This window comes from Monodelphis domestica, chromosome 3, assembly GCF_027887165.1.
Source record: "Monodelphis domestica isolate mMonDom1 chromosome 3, mMonDom1.pri, whole genome shotgun sequence".
NCBI lineage: Eukaryota > Metazoa > Chordata > Mammalia > Didelphimorphia > Didelphidae > Monodelphis > Monodelphis domestica.
In genome coordinates, this window is record NC_077229.1 from 492,429,735 (window position 1) to 492,444,677 (window position 14,943).

A 14,943-nucleotide genomic window follows, 5' to 3' on the forward strand; every position below is an offset into this window, starting at 1 on the left:
GCCAGATTTGAACCTAGGACCTCCCTTCTCTAGGGCTAGCTCTCAATCCACTGAGCTACCCAGCTGCCCCCCCCCTTCTAATAGCTTCTTAACTGGAAGGGTTGCAATGTCTTTTAACTTCTAAGAGTAGAATGGTTTTGCCCAGCTATAAAGGATAAGGCCCTAAATTATAAAAGACCCTCTAACAAAACAACTCTTGCTTATAAATTTGCCTGTCAATCAAAAAATTCAATATTTATTGAGCATTCAAAGAATTATATCAGGTTCTATGAGGAATGTGAAGATATAGACTTATGTATACATCTATACAGACATATATGTACTTCCTATCATAAAATATTTTTATAATTCAACTGGAGAGAAATGTGCTGAGCACTCCCAACATGTTAAGTTCGGGGGATACAATGACAAAAATAAAAAGGTTCTGGTGCTTTCTTACATGGGTAAAATAATAAATAATAATAAAGTAAATTCATGACACTTTGTGTACCTCTGAGTAAGCAGTCATATAAGTGTCAGATTGCAAGAATCTGAAGGACAAGTAGGAGGTGAAAAGTAAAGAATAGTTTTTTTTTTAAGTTTGATAGGAAAAGGAAGGGAAAATTGGATGGTAATTTGAGGGAATAAATAGGTCAAAAGTGAAGTTTGATATTTTTTAAGACTAAAGGAGACCCAAGGGGCAGCTGGGTAGCTCAGTGGATTGAGAGTCAGGCCTAGAGATAGGAGGTTCTGGGCTCAAATCTGCCCTCAGACACTTCCCAGCTGTGTGACCCTGGGCAAGTCACTTAACCTCCATTACCTAGCTCTTACCCCCCTTGTGCCTTGGTACCAATATACAGTATTGATTCCAAGGTGGAAGGTAAGGTTAAAAAAAAGAGTAAGGGAGACCTAAACATTTCTGTAGTCATAGGGGAAAGAGGCAAGAGAAAAGAAGAAATTGAGGGTGGAAGAGAAAGAGGAGAGGATGAATGAATCAGTGTTCTAGGAAGGGTAAGAGAGGATAGGGTCAAAGATACAAAAAAACTGTTAGCATTGACAAATAGTAGGGACAATATCTATGTTAAGAATAAGAGAGGAAGAAGGAAATAGAAGATATGGAAATGAAGTAGATTGTTAGATGGAGAAGAGAGGAGTTATGAAAATTTTGATCTCTTTCCTAACAGAAGAAGTGAGTTTATCTATCTTCTGAGAGTGGAGAAGAAGGGAAGTAGAGCTGGGGATTTAGGGTCCCATTCATTGGTCTCTAAATTTTCCAATTCCCTTTTAAAAAGTTTAACTTCAGAGTAAATTTCTTAATTATCCCATTTGGAGATGGGAGAATGGTCTAAATGACCTCTGAATGTTCCTCCTAGCCCTATGGGTCTATGAATTTAAAACTCTAACAAACGAATTTCCATGGTTCCCATGAGCAGCTCCAAAAGGGCTGACATTCACTGACTTAAACAGAATGTTTTCCTTGGCTTTCCACCCCCTCTCAAAGTGCTGCTCATCACAGAATGGCTGAACCATCAAGAGAGAGTGCCCTGGCTGCAGCCCATTGGAGACTGTGGCCATAGTTTTCAATTTGGGTCTCTGAGCTAAAGAGCTAAATTGAGAGAATTGATCAGCTCATCAGTTCCCAATTGAACTGTTTTGCTTTGTTTCCCTCCTGAATTTTGGTACAGTACTAGGGAAAAGTGCTAGATGGGTAGGCCTGAATAAATAGAGGCTTCTATTTCTATACCTAGCAGAGATTCCTATCATGTTCTCCTACTCCTCCCTCACCCCACCCAGTAAGATGACTCCACATTAGCTAGGATGAACCTTGATTATAAAATCATAGAACTAGAAAATAATTCGGGAAGTATTACTCTGATCTCTTTATTATATAAATGAGGAATAAAACCCAAACAGGTGAAGTGACTTATTCCCAGTCACACAGTCAGTGAGGGCTGAGGCTCCCCAGCTCAGTGTTTTTTCCCCTATCACATCAGGTCTTCTATTGCTTCTTTTAGCCTCTTCACCGTCCTAAATTTCTAAACCACATCTTTGTGTTAATTTTGTTCAGAACATGTTATATGCCAAGAGTAGAGTTTCTACTTCTTTGGGCTTGACCTTAACCAAATATTTTACCTACCATCAATTTGTAAGATAGAACCTCATCTGGACCCAAATAATCCCTGCCTATAATTTAGCAACAACTTATTCCCTAGTGTTTCTTTCAAACCCTTTCTTCCTCCACCCATCCTATTCCCATTAATTGATAGGTCATCTGGTCTATTTATGGATTATATTGAAGCCATCCAACATGGCCCCCCCTTTCTCTCCTGGAAGTAGAAGTATCGAATCCTTCCACCTGTGCTCTTGGCCTCATTCCCTCTCACCACTTTTAAAACTTGTCTTCAAGGCTCATTCTCTCTCTGTCATGCATTTCTTCTCTCTCTCCCCACTGTTTCTTATCATTTATGTACTCATATCCTTAGGTAAACTCAATAATAAAAAACATTTAAACTTTTCTACCTTATCCATCTACAATTATAACTTTCTATTCCTCTTTACTGCTAAACTTCTTGAAAAAAAGTTATTCATATGAATATGAGGATTTCTCTTATGAACTGATGCAGAGTAAAGCAATCAGAACCAGAACAACATACATAATGACTACAATAATGAAAATGAAAAGAACACTAAAACAAAATGAAATGATGTGATTTTAATTACTAATCTTGGCCTCATAAAAAAAGATGAGATCATTTCTGTCCTTTCTGAAGAGAGTTAGGCATTACAGCTACAAAACATTGCATACACTGTCAGACATGGTCACTGGTTTTGCTTAACCTTTACTTTGCCATAAGAAAATGCAACAAAATCTAATAATGGTAAACCCTCCTGGTGCTGTTTGTAGTTCCCAGATTTCCAAATAATACTGTCTCATTCCAGAACTTTCTCAGCATCTAATGTCTCCCCATTCTGGAATATCCAACCACTCTCTTCTTCCTTCCTTCTTCCTTCTTATAAAGGAGATCCAACAAAATGTAGTGGTAGGGGGATCTCTGTAAATGACTGATGTAAAAACAAAAGAAATTCATTAAACATTTTTGAAATCCTTACCTTCTGTCTTACAATAGATATTAAGTTGTCAGATGCTTAGTATCAATTCCAAAACAGAAGAGGTAATCAATCCTTAGATACTAAGTTCTTAGATATTTAGTGTTGATTCCAAGACAGAAGAGGGATAAGAGCTAGGCAACTGGGTATAAGTGATTTGCCCAGGATCACATAGCTAGGAGGTAGCTGAGGCCAGATTTGAATGACATAAATATTAGTAAATTTTTAGGGGGGGAACATAAGTAGTAGGGGGTATTAGGAAAGACTTCAAGTAGAGGTGGTATTTAAACTGATTTTTGAAGAAAATAAGGGATCCCAATATGTGGAGGGGAAGAGAGAGTACATTCCAGGTGTGAGGAATAGTCAGTTCAAAAGCTATTCACACACACACACAGAATCTAGCTGGGCATTAAACTCTGATCGTGTTCCTCTACCTTAGCTTACTTATCATTTTTAAAAATTTATTTAGTCAGTTTAGAACATTATTCCTTGGTTATAAGAATCATATAATTTCCCTCCTTCCCCTCCCCCCCACACCTTCCTGTAGCCTACAGGCAATTACACTGTTTCACATGTGTCCTTGATCAGAACCTATTTCCATGTTGTTGATGTTTGTACTAGGATGATCATTTAGAATCTATATTCCCAACCATATCCCCTCGACCCATGTAATCAAGCAGTTGTTTTTCCTTCAGTGTTTCTACTCCCACAGTTTTTCCTCTGAATGTGGATAGTGGTTTTTCTCATAGATTCCTCCTAGTTGTTCTGGATCACTTCATTGCCACTAATGGAGAAGTCCATTACATTCGATTGTACCACAGTGTATCAGTCTCTGTGTATAATGTACTCTTGGTTCTACTCCTTTCACTCTGCATCAATTCCTGGAGGTCATTCCAGTTCACATGAAATTCCTCCAGTTTATTATTCCTTTGAGCACAGTAGTATTCCATCACCAACATATACCACAATTTGTTCAGCCATTCCCCAATTGAAGGGCATCCCCTTATTTTCCAATTTTTGGCCACCACAAAGAGCGCAGCTATGAATATTCTTGTATAGGTCTTCTTCCTTATTATCTCTTGGGGTACAAGCCCAGCAGAGCTATGGCTAGATCAAAGGGCAGACAGTCTTTTAGTGCCCTTTGGGCATAGTTCCAAATTGCCCTCCAAAATGGTTGGATCAATTCACAATTCTACCAGTAATGCATTAATGTCCCAACTTTGCCACATCCAGCATTCATTACTTTCCTTTGCTGTCATGTTAGCCAATCTTCTAGGTGTGAGGTGATACCTCAGAGTTGTTTTGATTTGCATCTCTCTGATTATAAGAGATTTAGAACACTTTTTCATGTGCTTATTAATAGTTTTGATTTCTTTAACTGAAAATTGCCTATTCATGTCCCTTGCCCATTTATCAATTGGAGAATGGCTTGATTTTTTGTACAACTGATTTAGTTCTTTATAAATATGAGTAATTAGACCTTTGTCAGAGCTTTTTGTTATGAAGATTGTTTCCCAATTTGTTGCTTCCCTTCTAATTTTGTTTGCATTGGTTTTGTTTGTACAAAACCTTTTTAATTTGATATAATAAAAATTATTTATTTTACATTTTGTGATTTTTTTTTCTAATTCTTGCTTGGTTTTAAAAATTTTCCCTTCCCAAAGATCTGACATGTATACTATTCTGTGTTCACCTAATTTGCTTATAATTTCCTTCTTTATATTCAGGTCATTCACCCATTCTGAGTTTATCTTGGTGTAGGGTGTGAGATGTTGATTTAAACCTAATCTCTCCCATACTTTCTTCCAATTTTCCCAGCAGTTTTTATCAAATAGTGGATTTTGTTCCCAAAATCTAGGATCTTTGGGCTTATTATAGACTGTCTTGCTGAGGCCACTTACCCCAAGTCTATTCCTGATCCTCCTTTCTGTCTCTTAACCAGTACCATATTGTTTTTATGACCACTGCTTTATAGTTTTCTTATCTTTTAAATGAAGAGGTTGGCCTAAATAACCTTGAAGATATCTTCTTGGGAAGTTTGTGGTTCAATAATGTTATTTTTCCTAATGTTGTTTCCAGAATTAGGGACAGTATCTTGCCCTATGGAGAAGTAAAAGGGAAATAAACAGGCTGGTGGGGAGGGGAGCAATACAAGTGAGGGAAAGGTTGGGAGGGTGTTTAAAAGGCACTATATAATAAGAGGGGAATAAATAAGAGGGAAGGAGGTGGGAAGGGGAGTAACATTAGGGAGGGAAAAGGGGAGAGATTGACTAAAAGTGAAAAGTTGTAGGGGAGAGTAAGAGGGATAAGAGAAAAGTCAGAATCAAAGGAGGAAGTCAAAATGGAGGGGAATATACAGACAGGACTGCTATAGGTAAAGTTAAGTATGTGCAGAGTACAGAGGTAGTAGAGTTCTGGCATTTTGGGGTAGAGCAGCTATTGTTGGAAAGAGACAGTTAAGCCTAGGGCCTGTGGCTTTTCTCTCTGGGTGGACCTTAGAATATTAGTTTTTCCCCTGTGGCATTTGGCTGCTTGTTCTTCACATCCTACCTGCTCTTTGGATTATCCTTTACCCTGTTGGCCTTTTGACAACTGCTGAGTTCCTGTACTGCTCTTGTGACTACTGACATCTGATCGTGAAACCATCATTGGGCCCTGTCAGACTTGCACACAGATCCTTTTCCTTAGATTATCAAAGTGGGGTTTAGTGTTAGCTTAGTTGACTATAATAATTTTGGGATTATATAGAGAGTATAGGAGTAGAGTGTGGAAACCACTCAGAAGCAATCTCTGTGAAGAGATTTGTAGATCTGGGGAGGTGTAGATAGTTATTATTAGAGTAAGGTATATCCAAATCCCTTCTAACCTGTCCTTATTTTATTAAACAACTGTTATTTATAACATAGGGTTCTGTGTGTGTTACTCATTTCAGGTTCTGGATCTGCCTACACTGGGTTTGGGTAGCCTTCCCAAAACCAGGTTATTCTTCTGATACTGGCCTAAATTAACATCCAATCCCATCCCCAAATCCTTACCATTTATTTCAGTGGTGATCTTAAAGGTACTGAATCTAGGGTTAGTTGGTTTGGTGTTAGGTTAAGTCTAGGTGCAGAGGTTCTGAGAGACAGTTATAGACCTCTGTGGAACTTTCAAAAGAACAGCTTGTGCTGGAGAGGTTGCTGACCAGGTGCTGAAGTCAACCAGTTCATGCAGATGGTTACTTATAACTGCGAATGTGAATGGGATGAAATCACACTGATAAAAAGGAAGCAGATAGCATTAAAGCATTAAAGCATAAAGCATTAAAAGATAGATTAAAAAGAAGAATCCTGCCTTATGTTGTCTACAAGAAACACACTTGAGGCAGGTAAACATTTACAGAGTAAATATAAGAGGGTGGAGCAAGATTTACTAGGCTGCAACTGAGACAAAGAAGGCATGAGAATAGCAATTATGACCTCAGACAAAACTAAAGCAAAAATAGATCTGACCAAAATGTACAAAATGTAACACTCATCCAACATTTCTACAAAGAGATGTGCCCTCTCACATCTCTTTATTCAAGTCATGCTTGATCTTAGTAATTTTGCTACAATCTTTTATTTTCTGTGTGTGGCTGTTCTTTCCATTTACATCATAGTAATTACTGTGCATATCATTTTTCTTGACTCTGTTTACTTTACTTTGCATCACATAAAAGAGGTAAGACCTTTTACAGTGTGGGAGAAAATGGGGAGGGGAGCATATAAACTTTATTCTCATTGGAATTGGCTCAAGGAGAGAAGGACATACACAATCAATTGAATATAGAAATCTATCTTACCCAACAGGAAAGTGGAGGTAGGAGGAAGGAGATATAAAGAAAAGAGAACAAATTGGGGGAGGTGGTGGTCAGAAGCTACACAAGGAAATAGGATGGAGAATAATACACAGTAATTATAATGGTGCTAAACATTTTTACAAGTCTCTCTAATAAAGGCCTTATTTCTCAAATACATAGAGAAATGAGTTGAACATATAAGAATACAAGTCATTCTCCAATTACTAAATTACCAAAGGATATGAAGAGGCAGTTCTCAGACAAAGTAATTAAAGCTCTCTATAGTCATGTAAAAATGCTCTAACTCACTATTAATTAGAGAAATGCAAATTAAAACAACTCCGAGGTACTACCCTACACCTGTCAGATTGGCTATTATGACAGAAAAGGAAAATGACAAAACTTGGAGATGTGAGAAAATTAAGACACTAATGCACTCTGCTGGGGGAGTTGTGAGTTGATTGAATCATGCTGGAGAGTAATTCGGACCTATGCCCAAAGGACTGTAAAAACAGGACTTACCCTTTGACCCAACAATAGCATGACTAGGTTTGTGTCCCAAAGAGATAAAAAACAAAAAGGCAAAAGGCCTTTATGTGCAAAAATATTTAAAGAACCTATTATTGTGGGGGCCAAGAATTGGAGAGTGAAGGGATTCCCCTCAATTAGGGAATGGCTGAGTAAGTTATACTGTATGGTTGTAATAGCATATAATTGTGCAGTAAGAAATGAGGAGGAGGAGGAACTGAGAAAAACCTGGACAGATTTAAATGAACCAAAGTAGAGTAAAGCAAGCAGAATCAAGAGAACATAGTGACAACAATACTATATGATAAACAACTATGAACAATTTAGTTATTCTCAAAAATACAATAATTTAAAGGACTTGTAATTTTAAAAGTATCTATTTCCAGGGAAAAGAACTGATAGAGTCTGAATCCAGGCCAAAGCCAACTTTTTTCACTTTCTTAATTCTTTTGTTCAAGTTTCCATCCACAAAAGGATTAATGTAGAAAAATGTTTTAATAATTGTACATGTAAAATCTATATCAGATTACTTATCATCTTAGTGGGGTGGGGTGAAGTGGGAAAAAATTTGAGACTCAATATTCTTTTTAAATGTTGTAAGCTGTTTTAAATATGATGGAGGGAAAAGTAAATTAACCAAAAATGTAAGTTATATTAAAAGAGGCAGAAGATGTGGGACTAGAATGATGAATAGCAACATTGTGTTCTGCCATAGATAAAACTCTCCTGAAGTGTTATGTTCAATTCTGGACACCACATTTTAGGGAAGAACTACCCATGGATAAACTGGAGAGTATATGGATCTTGTTAAGGTACTGAATATTTAGACTGAAGAAGACTAAGGTGGATAAAGTACAGTCAAGGGTTTGAATGTGAATCCTTTAAAGGGGGAATTATATTTCTTTCTGACCAATATTTGGAGAAAAACAACTATAATGGCATAAAATAAGGCAGTGGGTGATCTATAGCTTCTGGTCCCCAATTCTCAGCACTCCTCCCCCAAAACAAAAATAAACTTCAAATATGTATTAACCACCTATTCTGTGCAGACTGACTGGTGCTCTTTGCAGTATTTAAATAATGTAGTTCCTGAATCTGTGGGCTTAGATCAACAATAGTTTGTTTACATCATCTATATGCCAGGTGTCATCTAAATCCTTATATCAAGACTATGGTCTATACATCTTAACTTATTTATTAAAATTGTAATAATGGAGGTTCCTGAGGTAAAAATAAAGTTTCACCTCACTGATTTTGATGGTATATTAGGGAGTAATCAGAGTACTTCTGGAGAAGGATCTGTATATGAAGGAGAAAGCTAAGGCTTGAGTGGACTAGCCTCTGCCCTCCTCTCACCTTTTCTAAGAGAGAGGCAGTTGTCAGTTACTACACCAGGTATACTGAGGTTCCCTGAGGAAAGGGGTGGTCAAGAGTTGAAGACAGGTCACCCCTTATCAACTAAACCAAAGAATGGCCTCAATTCCTCTGGCACAGAGAGGCTTTGAAGACAAGCCCCAATGGAGGCTTTGTCTCAACAATGTCCTGATGATTCTCTGTTGATCTTAGAACATGTACATGTTCAGATATAATCAAAAGGCTTGGCAAAATCTGTCTGCTGTTGTAAGACTTAATGAAGGATCTATAGGTAGTCTGGGTGATGGAAAGTGGGGTTTGGTTACCCCAATATTTTCCTACAGGGTCTCTCACCTGAGCAGTGTGTTTTCATGGGCTCAGGTTTCACCAACCTGTCACATCAACTAAATAATCCCATTATTATTTTATGTATCTATTTGGCCTAATAAACTATAAAGAGACAGGTGTAAGAAGGTAGGAAGGGACAAGGGAGCTGGGCTCTCTCCTCCGTGAGTCCACAGCTCCTCTTTTGGGGTTTCAGGTATCCTCTCCTCAGTTGAGAGGTGGTTGGAGGTATCAGACAGATGATAGGTTTGTGGAAGAACTTGAATGAAGAATAAGGTGATTCTCAGGTGGTATCAGGGCAATATTATGGGCATTTGCAATCTATAATACTATAAAAGATACCCCAAATGCCTAGCAATATTACTTCTAGAAGTCTGAGAGGAGCAATAGCCTTACTCTTGATGTATGATCTTCTAAATATAGGGTAAGTTGGGAGAATAAGCCCAGAAACCATCAATGCTACATAAGTTCAAAATAAATTCAAAGTGAATGGGAGATGAAGTTAAGAAGAGCATAATAGTTAATAGCTGGTAGCACATAAACTAAGCATTGTAGGGAGTTGGGAATTCCAAGAAATAAAGATGGTGAAGGAGAGCATTTCAGCCATGGGCTTTAGCCTGTGCAAAGGTACTGCCACAGAAGACAGAAAGTTGTGTGTATAGGAACCAAAAGTAAATCAATTTGAATGGATTGTAGCCTATATTCATATATGCCAGTAGTAATGAGAAATAAATGGAAAAGTTCAGTCTGGAATGAGATTATGAAGGACTTTAAATACCAAACAGAAGCAAGCAAAAATATACTTTTGTTGGGCCTGAATTAGAGGTCTAAACTGTCTACATTGATAGAAATCATCAGAGAGTTTGCAAATGTCAATATTATTTTGTATTTCATAGACAAACCTTAGATTCCATTTTAGGTTCTCCTATTTGCCTTAAGGGCTCAAGGAAATAAGCTTCTTTCTGCCCTGTTTTTTTTTTTGTTGTTGTTGTTATAAATTAGAGATAATAACATTGTAATTGATAGTAACCTCTAGGACAATAAAAAAATAATGATTTGAAGTCCCCAAACATTATTTAAATGTAGAAGGTTAGTCTCACTCAAAATATCTTCTATAACAGTATTTTTATATTGATGAAATATTCAATTTTACTACTTTGCTATCAACTAGAACACTTGTTTAAGAGGAAAGAGGAAGTTGCAATATGAAGAAAAATCAAGGAGAAGGAAAGTTTTTTTTTAAACTGATAAACTCTAGAAAATAAACACACAACTTTGAGAACTGGTATTAATTCACCATACTATACCATTATGGAAGGAATGGACAAAGTTGTGCATTGAACTAACCAGAAAGATGACACAAAATTGTAATGAAGGGGGAAAAAATCATCAGAAACTATTCTGCTTTGCAGAACTAGAAAAATAACAAAAATTCATATGGAAGAATGAAAGATAAAAAGAATATCTAGGAAATTAATTTTAAAAAATATGAAGGAATGAGACCTAGACAAACCAGATGTCAAACTATACTATGAAGTGATAATCATCAAAACAATTTGGTTCTGACTAAGAAACAAAATAATGGCTCAATGGAATAGATTAAGAAAGCAGCACACAGTATTTAATGATCATACTAATCTAGTATTCAGTTAGACCTAAAATCCAAGGTATTGGGGGAAGAACTAACTATGTGACAAAAAACTTCTGGGAAAATTGGAAACCAATGTGGCAAAAACTAGGCATAGACTGACATCTCATACCATACACCAGGATAAAGTCAAAATGGGTATTTTAAAAAGGTGATACCAAAAGCAAATTAGGGGAATAAAAGCAAAGCTTACCTGTCAGACTTATGGATAAGTAAAGAATTTATGAACAAATAAGACATAAAGAATATAATGAAAAAATGAAATAGATAATTTAATTATATAGAATTCAAAAGGTTTTGCACAAACAAAGCCAATGTAACCAAGATTAGAATGTTGGGGGGAAAGTTTTATAGCAAGTGCCATTGGCAAAGGCTTCATTTCTCAAATAGAACCAAGTCAAATTTATAAGAATACAAAACATTCAGCAATTGATAAATAGTTAAATAATATGAACAGGTAGTTCTTGGATGAAGAAATTAAAATTATTTATAGCCACATTTTAAAAAATGTTCCAAATTACTATTGATTAGAGAAATGCAAATTAAAACAACTTTGAGGTACCAACTCACATCTATAAGATTGGCTAATATGACCAAAAAGGTAAAATGATAAATGCTGGAGGCAATGTGGGGAAATTGGAACACTAATACATTGTTGATAGAACTGTGAACTGATACAACCATCCTGGAGAGTAATCTGGAACTATGCCCAAAAAAACATAAATTTTTTTCTACCCAGCAATACTGCTACTGGCTTTATATATCAAAGAGATCAGAAACAGGGAAGCAAGATAATCCCAAGGGACTCAAGATAAAAAAAAAAAAAAAGCTATCCTAAGCCAAAGAAGACACTTTTGGAATAAGGATTTTCTATACATATTATCATTTTGTCTTCAAAAAGAGATAGTTTTATTACCTCTTTGCATATTATGATTCCTTTGATTTATTTTTCTTCTTTTATTGCTATTACTAGAATTTCTAATACAATATTAAATAATATTGGTGATAATGGGCATCCCTGTGTCACTCTTGATCCTATACTTAAATTACTCTACTTATTCAATGCCATCTCAATTAAATTACAAAAAAATTATTTTATTGAATTAGAAAAATAATAAAATTCAATTGGAAAATCAAAAGATCAAGAATAACAAATTTAAAAAAACATAAAGGAAAGAGGTCTAACTTTACCAGATTTTACACTATATTATAAAGCAGAAAGTATCAAAACTATCTGGTATTGACTATGAAATTAAAAGGTAGATCAGTGGAAGAGAACAGACATATGATAAATAATTGTAAAAGATTTAGTAACCTTGTGTTTGGCAAAAGTAAAGATTTTAGTTTGGGGAATAAGTATTCACTATTTGGCAAAAGTTGTTGGAAAAACTGGAAAGCAGTCTGACAGAAACTAGATCTAGACCAATATCTTACACCATTTGCCAAGATAAGCTCAAAATGGATATATGACCTAGACATAAAGGGAGTTATCATAAGCAAATCAGAAGGACAGGGAATATATTACACATCATATTTATAGATAGGAGAAGAATCTATGAATAAACAAGAGACAGAAAGCTTTGTGAGATAAAATAGATAATTTTGAAGACATTAAAATAAAATTTCTTGTGCAAATAAAACTAATGTAGCCCAGATTTGAAGTAAGTTGGGGAAAAATTTATAGATAATTTACTAGATAGAGGTCTCATATATAAAATATAAAAAGAACTTTGTCAAATATATGAATATGATCCAGTTCCCAATTGGTAAATGACTAAAAGATATGATCAGTGTTTGGATAAAAAAATCACAGATATATAATATATGTTATATGAAAAAATGTTCTAAATCATTATTTATTAGAGAAATGCAAATCAAAACAACATTGAGCTATATTTCACACACCTATCAGATTTACTAAAATGATAAAAAGTCAAAATGACAAATGTTGGGGGGGATGTGGAAAAATGACACTGTTGGTGGAATTGAGTGAACTGATCCAACCATTTTGGAGAGTAATCTGGAATTATGTGTATACCACAATTAGGTTGATTTCCTAAATTGATCAGGGGGAGAGAAAAAGAGCCTATATCTTCTAAAATATTTCTAGCAGTTCCCTTTGTGGTGGCAAAGAACTGGAAATCAAAGGGATTGTCCATTGGTTGTGGAATAGATAGACAAATTGTAGCACATAATTGTGATGGGAGACTGTTGTATTGTAAGAAAAAACAAGAAGGCTAATTTTTAAGAACAAGGAAAGACATGTGAAGTTATGCAGAATGAAATGAGCAGAACCAAAAGAATATTATATACAGCAGCAAAAACATTGTTTGGAGGATGTCCACCTCCAGAGAAAAAACCAATACATACAAATAAGTAAGACATAGGTTTACAAACACATAATAAATTTAAATGTAAAGAAATCAAGCTTAGAGTATAAACTTCAGTTCCAGTTTTGACTATCTAGTTCCCTAACCTTATATCCTTGGTCATTTTCCTTCCATTATTTTTCCCTGATAGATGAATTCTTGCCTTCATTTCTACTTTATATAAATTTCATTGTATGCATCCTGTTTATGTATTCTAAATTCTAAATAAGGTTGTTGAAGCTGAAGAAGTTGAAGCTGAAGAAGGCTCACTGACCTGTATAAATGGAGATTTTGAACCTTTGGACTTCATCCCCCAGAAGTTCCTTAGCATTTCCCAAAATTCCCTTTAATCTCTCCTGGGCCTCCACATTTGTGTGATCATGTTGTTTTATAAATTCTGAAGCCCCTCCATCTTTCTCTCTTCTTTTGCAAGTTGGGCTGGGTTAACACCTTCTGGCTAGTTCTTTTTTACTTTCATTATTATTAATAAAACTTTTAAAATATAATAATTATTGAATATTAATTTTAAAAACCTTTTGAATATGATCAGGGTAGCCCATGTTCTGCACATAATATAATGTAGACCCTATCTCTATTAATTGTAAGACTGGCAGCAGTACCTAATCAATGGCTCCTAGGACAATTTTTATCATAGTGTTCTGACCCATTCTGTCTCTGATATCCAGTCCTTTGAGATCATGAAAGAATAAGCACAATGATATCTGAAGAAACCCAGGACATGTGTTCTCAACCTCATAGCTATGAGGTGGGGCAGGGTTTCCCCTGCCTACAGGGATTCCCCAGCCTAAAGGCTTATAATATTTCTTCTTAGCCACTGAAAGGTTACCAGAGAAAGATTTCTTCTCTACGTAGCTTCTCTGCGTACATCAGTTCTAGCTCAGCAGCTAAAAAAGGTTTTCCATCACTGCACAGCAAAGCTACAAGAAGTAGTCAGAGAAACCCTTTAGATTCTCTGAGCCAAGGAGGTATGGAGCTGCTCCTCTATCATATGCTTCCAGATTCAAGCCCACTGAGCCTCTACCTAAGTTGACACCAGGCATAGCATATGCCCTCATTGGCCAGTCCCTCCTTACACTTGTTTATTTGTGTCAATCTTGTTTATCCCCAGTGCAATATAAACTACTTGGAAGTAAAAAAAAATTTTTTTCCGCATAATATACTGTGACTAGCCCAGTGTTTGGTAGATAGTAGATATTTTATTATTTATTTATTTTTATTTCTTTTACTTTTAAACATTATTTTTATTTGGTCAATTTCAAATATTATTCATTGGATACAAAAAATCATTTTCTTTTCCTCCCTCCCCTCCAGGCACCCCTCCCATAGCCAACACACAATTCCACTGGGTAACACATGTGTCCTTGATCCAAACCCATTTCCATGTTGTGGGTATTTGCATTAGGATGTTCATTTAGAGTCTACATCCCCAATCATATCCCCTTGGCCTCTGTTGTCAAGCAGTTGCCTTTCCTCGGTGTTTTTACTCCCACTGTTTGTCCTCTGCTTGTGGATAGTGTTTTTTCTCATAGATCCCTGAAGATTGACACTAAAGGAGAAGTCCATTACATTCGATTGTACCACAGTGTATCAGTCTCTGTGTATACAATGTTCTCCTGGTTCTGCTCCTTTCACTCTGCATCAATTCCTGGAGGTTGCTCCAGTTCACATGGAATTCCTCCACTTTATTATTTCTTTGAGCACAATAGTATTCCATCACCAACATATGCCACAATTTGTTCAGCCACTCCCCAATGATAGTAGGTATTTTAATA

General features: G+C 36.0%; 1 long non-coding RNA gene across 1 annotated transcript; it reads right to left on the reverse strand.

Moving 5' to 3' along the window:
* Positions 1 to 2,692: 2,692 nt before the first annotated feature.
* On the reverse strand, positions 2,693 to 6,224 carry LOC103096349 (uncharacterized). Its single transcript, XR_008917223.1, has 3 exons — positions 6,123 to 6,224; positions 4,989 to 5,187; positions 2,693 to 3,042 (listed from the first exon to the last, which is right to left on the reverse strand). It is a non-coding gene; the product is annotated as an uncharacterized LOC103096349 (long non-coding RNA).
* Between the last annotated feature and the right edge of the window lie 8,719 nt (positions 6,225 to 14,943).